The sequence below is a fragment of the Triturus cristatus genome, chromosome 2_1, assembly GCF_964204655.1.
Source record: "Triturus cristatus chromosome 2_1, aTriCri1.1, whole genome shotgun sequence".
Taxonomy (NCBI): Eukaryota; Metazoa; Chordata; class Amphibia; order Caudata; family Salamandridae; genus Triturus; species Triturus cristatus.
In genome coordinates, this window is record NC_140581.1 from 1038622855 (window position 1) to 1038643219 (window position 20365).

The window sequence follows — 20365 nt, forward strand, 5'->3', positions numbered from 1 at the left end:
TCCTACAAGATAGAAGTCTTTGTTGAATTTTCTTTGAATAGCATCTAGACACTAATTGATCCCTAATTAATTGTGAAGTGAAATGATTAAAATCACAATAACTAGCCAAAACTTTTAGTGCTGTGATATAGGTGTCAATGGATTCATTAGGACCTTGGGTGCGAGTAAAATATTTGTGACGATGAACCACTAAATTGACTTTTCCCTCAAAATAAATAGTTAATTTTTTAACTGCAATTTGAAATTCATCAAGATCACCCAAATCCTGACCCAAATATACAGGTAAGTGGTCAAACACATTTTGCCCTTCTACACCTAAATAATAATATAAAAGGCTACGTTTTCTTTCTGGTTTGTACTTTAAACCATCAATGGCACCGAGATATGCTTCAAAAGATCTGAACCAAAGATGCCATTTCAATGGTGGTTCTCCAGGATCCTGTAGAAACAAAGCAGGAGGACTAACAGATTGCATAATGAAGACAGAAAACCACCCAAAATGTATTGAAAAACACCACAGCAAAGTAGTCCATGAAATAAAACACCAATACCTGAAAAAAAAAATAAGGATCAACAATAGAGGTAAACATAGATGCAGGAATACAAGGAGTGTGTTGATCACTGTTGTTGAAATGGAAAAGAATTTTGTTTTTTTTTACATCCACACATCAAAAATAGAGTGTTAATCGCACCACATGTATTGTCTCCTATGCCCCTGTGTCCTGGTTTTTTAAATAAATTCAACTTATTCTGCAAAACAGAACTGATATATATTCAAGTTGTCTCTAAAGTTTTACATAACTTACAAATAGTATCTTTTTCTTTTAGAAAGCACATGAAAAGGTCAGCTGCATACTTACTCCCAGCAGAGGGGCGACAGAGTGGGTAGGAGGGCAGAGGGGCTCAGGGTGGAGGTCCTGCAATGTCTAATGTTATGTAAATGTAACCTTATAAATGTATGCCTATATAACAATATATAGGCACGTTTACAAGGCTATGCAAAAACTGAGACAGATCAGATATATACCTTGATCACTGTCTGTCTTTAGTCCTACTTCTATGTCTGCCCTGTCCCGGTTTTGGCTTCTCAAAATCTGGTCACCCTACTCTTTCTTCACACATCAGAGGCACCACCTCTCGGTGCTGCCCCAGGTAGCTCTTTTTGCTCTTCAGCATTAGATGACCGCCACCAATAGTGCCATGGCACACAGGCAGGGCAATTCTGCGGGGTACTCTCGCTGCAGGTTTTGCTCTGAGCACTTTGCATCCAATTGTTAGACACATTTTATTCTGAAATGAGGCCCTCTCAGCAGAGGAGCCACCAGCAGTTAATCACATCCCCTCCCCTACCTGCTGCTTAGGTGGTGCAGTGCTTAATTTGTAAAAAGAAATAGGTGCCAGGGCCCTCGTAACAAGACCACCACAGCTTGCACCACCCTTTGCCACTGCCAGCGCTGCCAATGACAGTACCTATACAACTACTAACCGTTAATCTGCTACAAGTGTGACATTTCAGAATATTTAAGTCCCCCAAAGCTCTAAGAATGGCTTGGGTAGCTGGCATTAGTTGTGTTTTTTAACAGTAGATTGAATTAATAAACAACTATTGTTCTGTTCATCTTTTGATTGCACAAACAGCGTCACCATGTGGCAGCTTTCATAAGTGCTGGTGTTGACAATTAAGTGCTGTGTCGAGCACCAAAAACCACGGCTCAAATTAAGCACTGATACAAATCCACTGAGTTTCTTTATGGCAGCAAGATTAAAGGAATATGCAAGTAATCTGAGCCTCCCTCTCTTTAAAATAAATCCTGGTTTTTAATCACTTGCACTGTAAAATCCCAATTACAATTAGCGATAGCAAAAGTGTTTGTCCACGCATCTTATTTCACCTTAACAATTGTATACATTTTTTTAAATATGTCTATTTTATACAAGATTTTTTATGGTTTATGGATCATTTATTAAATGAAGAGCATCAATTGGTTGCCTTATGTATATTTTTACAAATAGCAGTATTAGGAAATGTCATTTTAAATCATTCAAGCCCAGGATGGAAAAAAATATGTTTTAGATTTAATGCACCTAATTTACATAAAGGACGAGTTTGTTCTTGGTATGGTGTAAACTTTTATTCTACTTCTGCATGTGGATGGTAGGTTTACTCAAAATTAAAGGATCGAATCCAAACCTAATATTAAAACAAAATCTTACTTCTGGAGTTGTTTACCATACAAGGAAAGTTTACACTATCAGTCATTTAAAAAAATTAAAAAATCATCCCTTTGGTGGCACTGCCAGGCTTGGAGTAGGGAGGAGAAGTTGAATGGCATACTAGTCTTCTACACCTGACTTTTCAGACTGGTAGTAGAAGTGCTTCAAAGCAGTGTGAAGATTCACACTGGGCATGTAAAGGTAGGCACCTTAATTGTTGCCCCATTGAAGCATGCTCATAATGTGTCTAAGTGGTAGCTTTGAGGGCATACAGGTTTTTCCAGACTCAGAGCAAGAATTTCGCAAGCCCTGTACCTTGACATAAGCTGGGATCATACTCTGGGTGACACCTCCTTCTCTCACTAACTGGCCCTTCAAAGTCTCAGCCTGTGGTAGAGATAGATCCTGGAGGGACAGTGTACTGTGCACAGCCTTGCCTCACCACAGCCTTCTATTTTCAGTTGCCCTCACTTTGGCCTGTATCATGGCCTATCAGCTCCGTGACCTTACCCCTGGAGCTTATGGCCTGCTTGCTGTTGGTGCTGTGCAAATTGAGGACTCAGGAGTTGGGTAACTGGAGCCAACTTTGTCCCTTGAGCCCTTAGGAGGTCTAGCTGGCAGGCATGGCATCTCCCTCCTTCTGCCTCCAACTGCTGCCTAAGAGGACAACGTGAACCACGAAGTAAGTAGCTGGGAGAGAAAGTGGTCAAATGTTTGCCTGCATGTGTGTGAGTGAGCATGTGTGATTGTTTTTGTGTGTCAATCTTTGGTAATTGCTACTTGTGTGTGGAGTAGAAGAGTAGAGGGACTGAGGAGGCCTCATTCCCGGCCAATCTTTTAAGACTCCTAGCTTGAATCTTGTGACTATTGTTGGTGACATGCCTCTATCCCTGCATAACAAAGGTCTTTCAGTGACAAGCGTGTGGACATTATTGGTGACATCTGTTATCCCTGTAACTAGTGGCCCAACCATGACATGATGTGGGATTGTTAGCAGCATGCTGACTATATCTGCATTATGGTGGTCCAACCATACCATGTTGTCTGCACTCTTGTTAACATGCTGGCCCAGATGTTGTCAATCCTGCAAAATGCTTGCCATTGCTACAGAATGGTTTTCCAGCTTTGAAAACATTGGTGGGTTTTATAGTTAACATGTCGGCTGTCCCTGATGTGCGATATACTGGGTATCCGTGCATAATAGTGATGAATCAGTGACATGCTAGTAGCATTATTGGTTACATGATGGCTACCTCTGCATGAAAAAGGGACCCAGATAGGATTTAGTTTGGCATTCTTGACAAATTCTGGATACCGCTGACTTAGCAATCGCCCACTCCTTAATTCACTTAACATGGCTTGATGTAGCATTTGAGATGTTTACGTATGTGACCACGAGAGTGATGTTCTGCTCACATCTGAGCATGGCCAGTCATAATGTTTGTATTTGTGCTATGTCAACATGTGGAGCCCCGCGTGCTGTTTATATTTGTATACTCTGCGGCCAGAGAGCTCCTGCTGAATTTGATAATAAATCTTTATTCCATTTACTCTGGATGCTTCTGCGTATCTTTATTCACATGCAACATTTTGGCTGCGAGCGGCAACAGGCAGGAGTCCGCCGTGCATCCTTATTTTCTTCAAATATTGGATCCTACGTGAAGTGGCTACTTCAGTACTTCCTTGCTGTGTCATCTTAAGTGAGTTACAAGCTCACCTTGGATCCTGGAGTCTTTCTTCTCATCTTCTTTGAGACCGTGAGTACATTTCTTTAGCTCATCTCAATATTATTTCATCTCTCATCCGAATCTGCTTGCACTCCTCCTCGCTCCTCCACACGAAAGGCTTACGTCATTTGTATATCCAGGCTTCCTTGCAGACGCTCTACCTAACCTACTCGGCGGCCATGTTAACCTGGGAGCTGTCAATTTCTAATATAGGAAAAGTCAAATTTCGCGTTTGATACTGCAACTTCAAATTTTGTACATAATTATGCCTGATAATGTACTTTCTGCACAAATACCACTTCAGAACTCCAAAAATGTTCTCGTGTGTTTGAATTCAATTAAAAGAAGAAAAAAACAGGGTAGGTTGTTCCCCAGCGCGCTCTCCTGCGGGTGCTGACGACCAGTCCTGCCAAGTGTCACGTATCTCACGTTAGACTATCGCATTTGAGTCGGGTGGTCCACATCACTGTACTGAAATGCGAAGTCACGCATATAGCACTTCCTCAGCTGTGCCTATCCGGCGGCCAGGAGAGCACTGGCTGTAATTAATAACTCAATTTCGCTGGAGTCGAGAGTCAGGCAGGGCGTGGTACATGTGCTGCAGGGGGGCTGGCTGAGCTCATTATTCTTGTATCAGTGTAACAAAACTCTGTGGAGTCATCCGTCCTGGTGCTGCCCGTAGTGCACAGGCGCGCAGGGCGACTGGAATTCAGATATTAGGGTCTGCTGACTGCAATGAGCTTTCGGCGTAATTAAATCAATTCCGCGACTGGACCGGTATGTGCTGTTGCTATTCTGTGTTTTTCAGACAGAGAGGCCTGCCTCCTCCTGCAAAAATATAAAGCAGAAGGCAGTGTAATATTTAACTCCTTAACCGCAGAGCGAATTTCGCCGTGGTGCGGGAGTTCTAAAGAGTGGGCGGGGCTGCGTCGGCCAACGGTCGTGCGCAGCACTGGGCAGGTAGTGCTTGCATCGACCGGTGGCCAACGCGAGCACGGAACGGGTTAAGAGCCCCCACGACTGGCTGAACCTTTAGAGCCCTCAATGGTAATTGTAAACAAGGAACGTCACACTCAATGTTCTCCTCCTTCAAAACACCTTTATTAGGTAGACACCACCGTCACAACAGTGTTTTAAAAAAGGAAAACATTGAGTGCGACGTTCCTTGTTTATATATATATATATATATATATATATATATATTAAATATATTTATATATACACACGCACACACACTCACAAAGAAATTTGTCTAATTTTCAACAGTTTGTGCAGATACAACCATTTCTGCAAAATCCAGGTATACCTTTGCGAACTTGGGACACATGGCACAATTCTTTTAAAAACTTCCTGGTGGCTTTTGATTATTGATGCAGAGAAATTTGATGCAAAGAGGAAAAAGGCAATTCTTTACAGCAATCTTGGGATTGAAGGTCAACAAGTTTTTGACATTTTGCTTCCAATCATGCTGTCAGGAGAGGGCGAAGGCTGGAATGAATATTTAGAGGCAACTTCCAGATTGAAAAGCAAATTTACAGAACAACCAAGTGTTTTATTAGAAAGATTTAACTTTAAAAGAAGGAAACAATTTCCAGATGACACTGTTGAAGAATACATCTCTGCGCTCAGGATCCTTGCTGCCAAATGCAATTTTGGGCTGTCTGTGAATGTGTCAATTAGGGATCAATTTGTCTTTGGATGTAATTCAAGGAAGATTCAGTAACGTATTCTTTCATTCAAAGATCCAACTTTGACAGGAGTAATCGACAGGGAGAAAGAAATTGAATGTTCCATAATTTCTAGTAGATGCATTTCTTCTGCTATATTGTCTCAGCCCATTAATACTGTTCAGATCTCTGAATCTGTTAATGCGTTGTCTTTCAGGGCAAAAAAATAACAAATTCTTGGAAGGAAAGATTAAGATAATTATTTTTGCTATAGGTGTGGCTCTAAGACTCACCTTAGCAACAACCGTGTCTGTCCTGCCATTGGTAAGAAGTGTACTAAATGTCATCAAATGAGCCATTTTCAGGGTGTCTGTAGGAGTGGTGGAGGCATCTCTTGGATAGGGGCTGTGGACATTGCTTCTGTTACGGAGGATTGCTCACAGGACCTCTCCAGGGTTGTACTCACCCTTGATGTAGGCACAATTGAGGCAGTTCCAATCAAGAGACCAATATGTGACGTGTTTATAGGTACCACTAAGCTGGATATGATGGCAGATTCAGGTGCACCCATCACCATAATATCAGATGTCTTATGTGAACAAAGTTGGTCTTCAACCAAACCGTTAGACAGGCCAGATGTATTTCAGAAGGCATATGATCAGAAAGACATTGACATGCCTGGGGTTTTCATGGAAACTGTAACATGTTTAGGTAAAAAGGCTTACACCAAATAATATGTTGCCAAGAAAGTCAAGTTGATTTTGGGGTGGCAAGACTTGGCAAAGTTAGGGTTGATGCTGGTTCATGGGTCATCTAATACAGTCAGAATTTGTTATGTGAATTTAGCATTCATGCAAGAGGCTGAAGGTGATGATTTTGCAGCTGAGATTGTAAAAAAAACAAAACTCAAAGTTTTCTCTAACAGAATAGGCATAATACAGAAATTTGAACCAAAAATTAAATTGAAGAAAAATGCCATTCCTATGTTGCACAAGCTAAGAACAGTACCCTTATCAGTTACACCTGAACTCGAAACTTTACTAGATAATTTGGTGAAAGATCAGGTGATTACTGAAACGGATTCCTCTAAGTGGGGCAGTCCCATTGTTATAGTGCGTAAGAGGGATGGCAGTGTTAGGTTATGTGCAGAATTGTGCACTTTAAACAAAAACCTAGTTATTGACTGTCATCCCTTGCCTAAGATTAATGATTTAATGTTGAATATCAGTGGAGCAAAAAAAATTCAATCTTGGACCTCCGCTCTGCATACCACCAAATCCCACTCGCTGCAGAATTACATGACCTCACAACTTTCATCACTCCCTTTGGGCCATACAAATTCTTAAGGCTTCCATTTGTCCAGTTTCAGAAACTTGTGGATTCCATTCTAGCTGGAGTTCCTGAAACCCATGCCTATCAAGATGATGTTCTAATCTTTTCAATCACAAAAGCAGAGCAAAACACACCCTATTTAAGGTATTAGAAATGTTTAAAAATGTAGGCATCACCCTTAAACCTGACAAGTATGAAAAATAAAGTAGATTATCTGGGACATCACATTTCTGACATTCGCATACGTTCCAAATGTCTAGAGATGCACTTAGGTCTTTTTTAGGAATGAATGGGTATTATGCCAAATTAATTCATGGGTACGCTATCATTGTTCAACCACTTAGGAATCTTCTTAAAAAGCAACTCACTTCCTATGTAATGAGGTTGCTGACTGAGCGTATAATACTGTAAAAGAATTCATCACTAATGCCCCTGCTCTATCAGCATTTAACCTAGGTGCAAAATGTCTAGTACCTGTTGATGCCAGTCAAGTTGGTACAAGTGCTGTGCTTTCACAATCCTATGACAACAACGAACACACCATTGCATTGTCATCCTGCTCTCTAAAGCCTTTGGAATCCAAATACAGTTCTATCGAGGGAGAAGCCCTAGATTGTTCCTAGGCTATTGAGAAATTCAAGACTCTTATGGGGGATGAGTTTCACTCTATTCACGGATCACAAACCGGTGATTCATCTCCTAAATGGTAATGGGTTAAGCAAAGCCTTTTCTAGGTTAGTGAGATTATTATCACGCTTGCATGAGTACAATTATAGGATTGAATTTATTACAGGCAGCAGAAAATGCAGGATGGATTTCTTATCCAGAATGCCCATTCAAGATTTCAATTCTGGTGAAGAACAAGAAGAAGTTGACTTTGTGGGGGCTACCTTGGACGATATTTTGAGTACTCATTATGTGGTTTCTCGCAGTGAGTGAATGTCTGCTGTTTCAGATGATAACATTTTATCTCAAGTAATTTATTTTGTCACTAAGTGATGGGCAGAGAAATATGTTTACCTGCCCCAATCAGACCTTTTTCACATGTTTCAAGTGAATTATTCATAGTTGATGGCTTATTATTTCGTAACGATTTAATTGTCCCACTGCTTGCAGTTAGACCCACATTACAACAAGCAGCACATTGTGGGCATTTGGGTGTTGGAGCCACTTCTAAAAATTTGAAGCAATACTTTTGGAGGCCCTCTTTAGACTCCCAAGTTGCCACTTGAATTTCATCTTGCAGCCCATGTTTATTGTCAGACAAACATTGGCCATCTCACAAAACCCATTTGCACGTAATTCTCTTTCCAGAGGAACCATGGTTTATAGTAACCCTGGATTTTGCGGGTCCAGTTCATCTGTTACCAGTTGCTAAAAAGTTTTTAATAGTTTTAGTTGATTACTTTTGATTTTTTTTTTTTTTTACTTTGTCCCTAGTGCAAATACTGTCTAAGTCATAACATTCTTATCTAATATATTTGATTGTGAAGGACCCCCCAGGAATTTGGTAACTGCCAATGGAACACACTTTCTTTTATCACAAATGAAAGAGTTTGTTGAGAAATACCATATCAGACACCTCAAAGTAGCATTATATTCTCCAACTTCCAATAGGTTAGTTGAGAATAAACAGATTTTTAAAAGAGGGTTTGCAATCCTTCTTAGTAACTGGAATACCAGTTCATGTTTTTCTTAAACAAAAGGTGCGGTCATATTGTCTTACCCCCCCATCCATTATGAGTGTGTCTCCTTTTCTACTATTAAGGAAAATAATCCCAAAATCAGAAGTGTTTCCTGATTGGTTAAATGACATATTGCCTAAAAGATAAATCTTGCTTTTTTTTACGTTGGCCAATGTGGTCAAACAAAGAGTTGAGGCTGATGATGTATTATGATACCACCCTTGGTGTAAAGAGTGTTGAGTTTGATAAATATGACTGGGTTCTCATCAAACATCCTTACAAGGTAAAAAAGGGAGAATCTATATTCTCTGAACCTAATCGAGTTGAGATAGTGTCTAAAGGTTCTGTTCTCTTACTGAACAAAGGATGGTGGAGTAGAAGAGATTTAATCAAATTAACACCTAGACAGCCACAAGACATTTGTAAACATAAAAAGTTGGAACATGAAAGTTGATTTAATTTGGGAAATGATCTTTTGGGAAATGATTTATTGTCCTCATATTCTGTACAATCTCAGATTTCACCAGATTTTACTGATGCTGATTAAAAGTCTGCTGATAGTGCACATAAAGATATTTGTGGAGATTGCCATGATGATTATGTTCCCATTTCACCTGACTCCAAAAGCTCTGATACAGGAAAACAATGTTCACAAGGAACTCATTTATCAAAGCAGTATACTAAGTGCAAGCTAAAGTTTACTTGCTTAGAATTAATCTTAATTAAACTTTAGCTTGCATATAGTATACTGCTTTGATAAATGAGTTCCCTGTGTACATTGTTTTCCTGCATAAGTGCAAACCCAGCTCACAAAGAGGTATGGGTCGCTCTTTTTTTTTTTAAATATCCAAAAGCTCTGACTCACTCTAGAGCTGCATGCAATGCTTCCATGTCAGCTAGCTTTAAATATTTCTATGAACATTAAATGATATTTTTTTATGTTTAGCTAAAAAGGGAAGATGAGCATGGGAGATGTTTACGTAAGTGACCACGCGAGTGATGTTCTGCTCACATCGCAAGCGTGGTCAGTCACAATGTTTGTATTTGTACTATGTCAACACGCGTGGCCCCGCGTGCTGTTTATATTTGTATACTTTGCAACATACTGAGCTCATGGCCGCATTCCTTTTCCATGGCATCGGCAACCGAATCTTGTTAGATGCGGTTGTGATTTCATGAAAAGCCGACCCGCTGCCTATTTTGACAATGAATCTTCATTTCATATACACTGGACGCTTCTATGTACCTGCATTCACACGCAACATTTGCTTAACATTATTTAGCTATCCCCTGGCAAATAGTGTTGTAAAATTGTGCCATACTTTAGAGATCCCTGGTATTTGTTGATGATTATAAATTGACAAGACAGAATTATAATAGTAGTGTATACTATCGAAAATGACAAACTGATGTATAGGAACTGAAAACGTATTTATGAACATTTAGGGGCATATTAACAAGGAACAGACAAAATTAACGCTAAGGGTGCTTAGCGTTAATTTTTTTAACGCCCGCTATCGCTGGATAATATCGCCTGGTTATCGCGTTATTAACAACGCTAACCGCGTGGGCAATAAAAAATCCAGCCATAGCGGCATTTTGGGAGGTTATCGCTGGTAATGCAGCGATAAAACTACAAGGATAGGGATATCCTTGTTGATAGCCCATGGTGGATTTAGCCATGTAATCCATCTCCCATTGGATTACATGGATAAATCTGAAAATTAGCAGATTATTTGCTCTGGAACGCCCACTTTGCATGGAAGCGTAGTGAAAAAGGGTGCTAACATGCGATTTTGCATGTTAGCACCCAGTTGTTGAAAGGGCGATATTTTTATCTCTGCTTCTTTGGCTTCTTTTAAAGCCAACAAAGAGGAGATAAATCCCTTGTTAATATGCCCCTTAGATTGTCTGCTGTCCCCCAAATTCGGCAGCTTTCACTACAATAAGAAAATGCACTTTATTCCAAGACCGTGTAGAGATCAGATTTCAATGACTTATATCAACTTCAGGGTATTATCAGTCACCTGGTTTAACACTGTCATTCAGAATGTGTCCCTTTGGGTTTCTGTCCTTTGAATACTGTGCTATTAAAACGTCTTGTTCAGTATCACATATTTTTTGATAAAATTAAAAATATTTATACTTTTTTGCATAAAACCTTCTCTGTGTTGAATCGGTATGAGATGATAATGAAGTCTTTTGCCTAATAGGGTATTTCTTACTATATAAGAATATTACATGTGAGTGCCGGGGTACGTGCATTGTTCATGGTATCACAGGGCCACGTTTTACGAGACCCAGGTGTGTATGCACCCAAGGTAGTAGGGTGCATTTGTAACCCTTAGTGGCACCATTCCTACATTTTTTCTGTTACAAAAATAAGAAAGTTTGTTACATTACCTTGTCTGATGATGTACTGATTACTGAAGTGCGACACAATCTAACATTGCTACCGCTTTTACAATTGTCATTCAGAATGTATTCTCTCCGGACACTGATTGGATTAAATGGAGCAGCTGCTTGATGCACTTTCGCATCCCGTCCCTTGGAGGAAGCACCAGGGCTGAAGAGCAGGAGGCCAGAGTAAGGTCTACCATGGACCTTAATAACACACTCTGAGAGGCCAGTACCTGACAGCCCAAGGGCTGGGAGGACTGCGCCTGTGCTCAGACCTGCAATGGGAGACCTTTGACTAAGGGAGGGGGGAGAGGGCAGAGAGGCATCATCATGGGGGGGGGGGGGGGGGAGGTGTAGTTACTCTCGGTAACTGATCCTTATGTGTAGTGTGTAGTATTGGGTTTTACAGTGTACTAAAGAACGTTTCTTTTTACAAACATGAGCACTGGGTTGGATTAATATGGACAATTACGTTATTACAGTTATGGTGTCTGTTGAGTGACAAGCCAGTTGCATCTGCATACTAACCTCATTGAGAAGCATGTGACATCACTACCACTGAGGATCAAAGGCGGAAAGGTTTGTAGTTTATAGTTCTTTAGTAAAATTGACCCAGGGGCAGCAGAGGCAAACGACCTCAAACCCCATAATTGAGGCCCAGGAGCCCCTACTTGCCCCCTGGGTGTCTGAACGGGACTTGATACGTATATTCTTGTATTTGCATATTTATATATTTTTTACTGATACATGTGTAGATTTACGTTGTGAAATGAATTCGCTGTTTTTTTATACTTTACTGTGCATTTAAAAAAAAGTACATTTAAAAAACAAAAACAAGAAACCTCCTAGCATCGTTTTTATTGAACACATTAGAGACATTTCAAGCCATTAGAAGGATGTGAATCATGGATAACAATGTCATTATTGCAAGGAAAGGAATGTCATGAAAGAGTAAAACAAATAGTGCACGTTTGAATCCAATTTCCTCAGAAAATAGATATACATAATGCCCACAACACAGTAGCTTTCTTTTGAGTCGTGTAGTTTATATCTTTTAATCCAAGTGATGTTTTGTGGATTCCGTGGTGCAAGGCAAATAGATATATGCTCGACATCTACAAAAAAAAAAAAGACAAAAATGGGTCATATCAAAATAATTACCGTGGCAATACAAGCAGGCCTATGAACATACTATTTGAAAAGACATGGCTATTGATGTTTTAATGCACTATATCCATAATTTATACAAATATGTATGTGATGCACGGGATGCACTTTTATTGGTAAAAAGGCACTGTATAAGGAAACGCATTAATCACACATCGCAAACCTTCATAATTCATTGTACTCATAATTACATTAGTAAAACACTCGGCGCTCTTCGACATGCAAGCACTGGAAGCATAAAGGGAATTCTCCATGACTTAAAACCAAAATGTGTCCTATGCTTTTTGATTTTGTAAGTAGGACTACTGGAAGAATCCGCTGGTGCTGATTCCCTTTCCTTTCATCAATAATCTAATGCCACCTGTTATATTTTTATGTGCAAGTCCTCAAATATATGGGAATCGCCAAAATCTGCCTGAGAGATACTGGCTGCTGGATGGCTCATATAATCTTCTCTACCTTTGATGAACAGATCCCGGTGTAAACAAAATTGGACTTTCTAATGAAACATAAAAATGCTCTAAAAATATAATTTGTCAGATGGATAATAGGGATGAAAAGAAACATATTTTCTAATATTGAGGAATATAAAATTAAGGAATATAAGGGTGCACCCCCCCCTCTTTTTTTTACTGTTCATTTCCGGCCTTTACTCACCAAAAATACCTAGGTTCATACCTTGGTAGGGAAGGTCCTGGAAGGAATAAAGGGACAAGATGCCCCATACTTGATGCTAGCAGTTTAAGTTTATTATTAAAAGATGGTTTTAGATGAAAGGTCCAGAAAAGTAGTTTTGCATCTATCGGAATGGAAAAAGAGCTTATAGGATTGACAACAAGAAACATGCTGGCCTGTATTCCACAGTCCAGAACTTCTTGATAGGAAAATCCTTAGTTGGATTACTACCTTTATGAAATACCAAACTAAAACAAGTAACAATATTAGATTTCAACAGTAATTTTAACTAGATCTAAAGGAGCCTAGCTCAAAAATGGACAATTGTAATTTTCCACCAGGACAAAGGATTTGGCAGAGGAGGGAAGGGCCACTTGACATGCAAAGAGTTTAACTACATTTACAATGTACAAAGGGATCACCTGCTGCACGCCTGGCTGCCTCTGAGAGGCTCCATCTCTCAGAGGACACATCTGGGCCCAGGAAGAGGGGCTCCAGTGATCAAGCTGAAAAGCGCTTCTGCCATCTGTAGGGAGGGACCCGTGCGGGACGTGTCCGGGTGATGATTAGTCCAAGAGCTGGCTCGTCTTCACCCGTCATCGCCCGCAAGAGGTCGGGCCAGAGCATCTTTCTTTGCAGGTGAGTTAAGCCTCTGGTTATCTTGAAGATATTGTTTGGCTGGAGCCCAGCGAACATTTGTACTCTTCTCTTTGACTCTGTTGTACGTTAAATCAATCCTTTTCTGCCTGATACTCCTACTCAAGTCAATCATCAGGATAAATAAACAGAATCTGCCGGGGGGAGAAAAGCCTAACTCATCTTCTTCAGATGTGAGCTCCACATTGGCTACCTTCTTAGCTAGAGCAGTCAGGGTTATTTCTACAGAAATAGACTTGGCTGAGAGGTAGCTCTCTCTGGAGCAAGGTGATTTATCTGCAGGTCTGCAGAGTATTCCAACTCTTCACCCTCCTAGTGGCACAAGCAGCACATTTACATCTCACATTGAGCTGCCAGAGGGATATGCTGAGAGGATGGTAGACCCTTTGCCATTGGACATTACTGACCATGACTTCATGTCTACCTGTCAAGGAAGCCCATCTACTTATATGATAGTTAAGGAAAACATTAAGGACCTCATTTATGAGAAGTGTTGCATCGCTGCGTGAAAGCAGCGATGCTCTCCTTGTGACACCATTGATGCGTCATATTTACTGTATGACGCATCATGTCTCAAGGAATGACAGCTACGTCAGTATTACTGACGTATCTGACGGCGACAAAAGTGGCGCATTGCAGGAGTTGTCTCTGAAGCGTGACGCAGCACCACCAATGTTCTTTTCATATGGGGCAAGCCCCATGTGAAAGGGCCTGCATCACCCTTACTCCTGCCATGAAGCAGACACAAGGTTTTGACGCATTGGTATCCTAGAAGTGGCGCAGTGAAATCTACGACTCTTTCTTGTGGGGGAACGCCCACCCTGCATACATTATACCTGACGCAGGTATATTGTAGCGCAGGGGTTTAGGAAGTGACGCATTTAGGCAGATACGTCACTTAGTAAATATGGCACAACATTGCGCATTATTTATGCCACCGCTGCATCACTAAAGTGATGCAACGGCTACACAAAAGTGAGTCAAGCCTTCATAAATAAGGCCCTAAACCCGCTGGTAGAGCTGTATGTACAAGCAACCATCTAGGAACAGTTCACTGCAGGTTTGGTGGAGAAAAATGGTGACATTAACTGCAAAATGATTTTTGACAAGCTTAAGGACTTGTTCCATTCTTGCATCACTCACCTACTTGAGAACATTGCAAGTCTTGAGCTTGCAGTTTTAAACCTCTCTAACATTATTTATCCTAAAAACCCTGACTGTACCATGGCAGCTGAGTCAATGAATGCACGTAGTGTGAATGCCACCTCTGTTATAGTAGGCCACGGCAGCGAACTCCTATTGCGATTTGAGGGTACCACTATGGCTGCCCCACTGTCCATCACTACTGGGGAAATCCGGCCTGACATGACCACAGACCATTATTGTGCTGACCCGAATAATGTGAATCTTGTTTCCAACTCAGGAAGATTGCCTTTGTGCACTCGCCCTACTAAATATACTCATCTCAATCTTCCCTCTGACTTCAGTCCATATGTAGCAGTCCAGGCCAATTTACTTGTTTGTCCTCTGCCAGGGCAGACACATATGCTAACCTCAAAAACAAGGCTTGCCATTGGCTATCTAAATACCTGGACTTTAGCATCTCGGAATACGACATTTTATTTTTCAGAAGGGTGGACTGGATTGGGTCATCAAGAAAGCATTATGCTGGAGACTGTGTGGTTATTAATTGCAGCAATTTGGCATTAATTTTTAATAGCTCCCAACATGCTTACTGGAACCTTAAGAACAACAGTATAACTGTTCTGCCTCTGGTATATTTTTATCACCAGTTTTCCAACACACAGCCTGCTAGGAGTGACCTACTACCCAGGCCTCCTGAATATGCCAGCAGAGTCACCATCCCCACCTCCAATGGATTTAGGTCCCTGTCAGGCTAACAAAAATTTGAATTGACTTCCCTCCATTGTATCCACTGACTTCAGAGGTGACAGCAGGCGTAATAGGGATAGGTCTGCACGTTAGGAGCTGCTTATCGAGCTGCAGATAAACACTTCCTCCCCTCTGAATCTGATTTGCAGGAATATTACTGGTCTGAGGTCCAAACAGCAGACCACAATTGGCTCAGTCTCATTTCAAACTATGATATTGTGATCCTGCAGGAAACCTGAAACCAAGGGGACATTACCTGGAATGCGTATGAATATTTTACTGTACCTGCCATTTGTTCTTCAAGGGGCGAGCCCGGTGAGGCCTAGCTATCATGATCCGAGTGTCCAAGTTATTTAAAATGATCCCAATTGTATATAGTCACCAGGGGATTCAGGCTCTGTGGATTGTTCACCCCAGCTATTTTAACTTTTTTTAATAGAAATGTTTATAACCCATGGTTGAACTGGGCTATCAAATAAACCCCTGTTTAATGTAATTGAGACTTTGACAAATAGAGCTGATTGTATCTTTAGTGTATTTTCTTTGGTTGTTGAGGGTAATTTTGATGCCAAGCTCGGCCTACATGAAACGCACTGTGATTCATTTGCAGTGGCAACCTCTGATGTGTCTGACCCTAACGCCAACCAGAGAGGCCAATCAATCTTGAGATATCGGTTAGCATTTAATCTCTGTAACGTGGCTGAAATTAGGAGCAACTTGGCATCTCAAGTCCCCACCTTTATGGGTTGGGGGCAAGTTACTATCATTGATTACATTTTTCTGTCCAGCCGCTTGTCTGACTCTGTAGCTGCTGGGGGCACTCTAACTAGTGGATATAGTGACCACAATCCCAACAAATTAAAATTATTTTTAACAATGGCCCAGCAATTATCCCTCTATAAAGGACCAGGATATTAGACCCAGATGGTAGACAACAAATCTCTCTTCCTTGCTGGTCACCACTGTCAGGGCGAATCTCTGTCAGATTCTAGATCACCTATTATTCATAAAACATCCACCATTGGATGTAATTGTGGCCTTTGAAAGTGTAAATCATTTTATTAAATCCCTCTTTACAAGCCCTATTAAATATGCCAACACCATCCATGCAGGCTGGTTTGATAAAGATTACAGGGTGGCTAACCAAATGCTTGGACTCACCCTCAATACCAGTCCTAGAGATAGGAATCTTAAAGCTAAAGCAATGCAACACTATAAATCAACTCTTAAAAAGTGTAAGATGATCCTTAAGGAGGAAGCCTGGACCTGTCTCTTTAGGTCATGCAAGGAAAAGGATACCAGAAGCTTTTGGCTCTAGTGAAAAGCAATAGGCCAACCGAAAACTAAAGCAGCGGTCTTGGGACTAACATCAGTGCTGATAGTTGTGTTAGACACTTTGAAGGCATTTACTCATTTGATAACTGCCTGTCTATGTATTCAAACAAGGTCCTTCTCTCTTCCCTTTAGCCATTAGATTTAACCTGGAGGCGGTAACTATGGCAATTTCCATCAGCCCTTCCAGAAAATCACCCGGCCCAGATGGGGTCCCCTTGGATCTCCATAAAGAGAACATTGCCTTGTGGGCCCCAATAATTACCAACACATTGAATGCTGCAGTATTCTATAGTTTTCCAGCCTCTTGGCAGTAGGCTGTCATTGTCCCTAGGCAAAAGGCAGGATCCCCCCGGCTATAGTCTGATCTCACTTCTGGACTCAATGGTGGGGCATGTTATCCTGCAAAGGATAGAGGCCTGAGTCAAACAGACTGGAGTCCTTAGTAGGGTACAATACGGGATCAGAGACTCACAAATAGTGCCTTAATATTTTCCTGTTGGTCAGGAAATGTTCCATTGACAAGAAAGGCTTGCTTCACCTTGCCTTTACGGACTTGAGCAGTGCATTTGAACGCATGAATAGATCCAAATTATGGCTCATCCTTACTCGAATGGCATGCTACAAATTTTGGTGGACTTTTTCAGGACACTGCACTGTGGAGGTTTCAGTAATGGTTAGCTATGACACAGATGGGGAATGCACATCCCCGTTCTCCTTGTCCTATGGTGATCGCCATCGATGCGTCCTGTCTCCGATCTTGTTTCTTTTATACATCAAAGACCTAAACTCCTTTCTTATCACTAAAGGCAAAGATTTACCAATGGTTAATTCTTTCCCCGTTCCAGCATTACTCTGTGCTGATGATGCAGTTGATGGAGCAAGGTTTCGTAAAGAAGAAAGTTGCTCGGATGCAATCCTCTCAAATAACGTTTAATACCGTAATCAATTTGTCTTGTAAATACTAATATTGCATTACATACAATATATCGTATCGAGGGGAAGCTTTCCTATGTGTATTACAAACCAGTAACCCGAGTGTCTTAAAATGGCAGACAAAACGAGGGAATTTCACTGCGCATGCGTCTACTGCATCTACGTAGTATGATGTTTTCTATGCTTGGAGGGAAACCTTTGCAGCTGCGCAATAGCTTCTAAAATGGCCGCTTGAAACTCACATGTTAATGCACATGCTACTGTTTAAACTAAACCTCATAAGTTCTACTAAATACTATTACGAAAGATTTATATAAGTAAATGGGGATAGAGTAGAGATAAGTGGTATACAGTGAATTCATTTATTTCCATATTCTAACATGTCATTTTCTGACTTTATTATTAGTCCGTATTTGGGCCTCGGAGGATGACTGAAATCCCTACCCCACCTGATCTGTGCGTACGCGCACTAAACCCTGTCCGGAACTATGATGACACCATTGAAACCCAGCCAAGGTCAAGCTGGCAAGAATCACATGAGAACTTAACGCATTGTCCTGGACAGAGGAAGAAGAAATTAAAAATTTTGCATACAATGTATTGAGCATAAATGTGAAATACAGGCGGGAATAAAGCTTTGGGAAAGTAAATTAATGGGCGGGAATATTGAACAATGAACCTAAAGTAAAATATTACATTTAGCATGGTGTGATGAACTCACCTCCTTGCCCTGTCCAATCAGAAATAGGGGATTCACGATATTGAAACATTTGGGGGTGGTACACGAACACAGAATAGTATAATTTGAGGTAAATTAGTTAGAGATCTGTCAGACCCGTCATTCCGACCCGTCACAGACCCAACACAGATGCTGCCACAGACTCTGTCAGAGACGCTGTCTCAGACCCAGCAGATGCCAGAGACCCTGCTCGAGAGACCGAAATACTGATCGATAATCCAATCATCTAGAAGGGGATTTGCAGAAGAAATATCAAGGAGAGTAGTGCCAGAGAGGGGTGCGACGCTGGCGTTGCACTTAGAAGAGGTCACCTTCCCGGCCTGAACCTGTCCTGATCCTTGTTTTCCCCCTGTCCCGGTGGACTTCATCTGACCCATCATCAAGGAGTTCGGTTCATCTATCATTTTAGGTAAATATAATTCTGTGAAATCTGTCCTTGTACCTGCTCTCTGTTTTTCTCCCTCTTCAGGTACTGTTGGCACAATATATTTTAATGAGACTTATATTGAACTAAACTTGATTTCTTTCCTGAATGAACCCGATGTTGACATGTATTTGATCTTTGACTCACAAAATTTTGATCAGATAAAACTTTTAAAACTCTTTGAGTCTGTGATTATTGGAGAGAACCTTAAAAGTTAATTTTACCTATTCTACTAGCTACTAGATTCATTGACCAGATGAAATTTATTGACGAGGAGATTGGAATGGTAAAATTTGGGTAAAGATAACAAAATCTTGCAGGTAAAACAAAATTAACTCCGGCGGTACTACTAGCTTATAGTATGAATATTTATGGGCCCAGGTGAGTATATGGTGTGTGCGTAATCCCAAACTGGTAATCTGCTTGATCATAGTTTTGTTCTCTCAAACACCTAATGGATTATGGGCACAAGTCAAAAATGTTGTATTATTTATGGATCATTTTGATTTAGACACTAATATGTCCAAGACTCACTACATTGTGTGTGGCCTGCACAGTAGTAAAATCAGGCTGATCTTCATCAAGGGCCATGATATCATCCAGGTTAAAGAAATTTCCGAATTAAAAGTAACTTTTTGCCCTGTCTTTCCAACTGTTGTCTACGCTTTAACCATGCTACTGGGGCTCTGTTTGATGTATCCGCAAAAGTAGGTAGAAAACCTATATCTGTCCCTGTTGGAAATCAATAAGCTGGAATGCCTACCAGTGTTTATTTACGGGGCTGGAATATGGGGTTTTGAGATTGTACCTGCCTTTAGAGAGCATTGAACCATTTTTGCAAAAGCTGGTTAAGCTTAGCCCGACGAAGGCTGTGATGCCAGAAACCGGTCCCCGGAAGCTTGTTTCCTTTCCAGTATAAGAATTGGCTTGGTAGTTTGGTTTGCCCTGTTCCCATCATGCACTGGGACAGGTACAGACTAATTTGCATGTAGCCAGGTTCTGAGCTGGGATGGTGCAGTGAGCTAAAAAACGGTGATGGATTAAAACCATGATCTCTTGACTTGGTAAGAGTATTCTGCATCATTCAGAAACTCTGTCCATCACCACCCCCTTTTCCCAAATCGATTTTATCCACACTCAGTGTGGGAGGGTATGCTCAGACGTGAGTCCCTTGCTCATTGCGCCATCAGGATTCTGGCAAGCCGGGCCGACGAAGGCTGTGATGCCAGAAACCGGTCCCCGGAAGCTTGTTTCCTTTCCAGTATAAGAATTGGCTTGGTAGTTTGGTTTGCCCTGTTCCCATCATGCACTGGGACAGGTACAGACTAATTTGCATGTAGCCAGGTTCTGAGCTGGGATGGTGCAGTGAGCTAAAAAACGGTGATGGATTAAAACCATGATCTCTTGACTTGGTAAGAGTATTCTGCATCATTCAGAAACTCTGTCCATCACCACCCCCTTTTCCCAAATCGATTTTATCCACACTCAGTGTGGGAGGGTATGCTCAGACGTGAGTC

General features: G+C 41.1%; 1 long non-coding RNA gene across 1 annotated transcript in view; it reads right to left on the reverse strand.

The window, feature by feature from the left end:
* Positions 1-11868: 11868 nt before the first annotated feature.
* LOC146866306 (uncharacterized) overlaps positions 11869-20365 on the reverse strand; it is a 114207-nt gene continuing 105710 nt past the window's right edge. The window contains exon 10 of the long non-coding RNA XR_014976790.1: positions 11869-12140. This is a non-coding gene — a long non-coding RNA (uncharacterized LOC146866306). The remainder of the gene's footprint in view (positions 12141-20365) is intronic.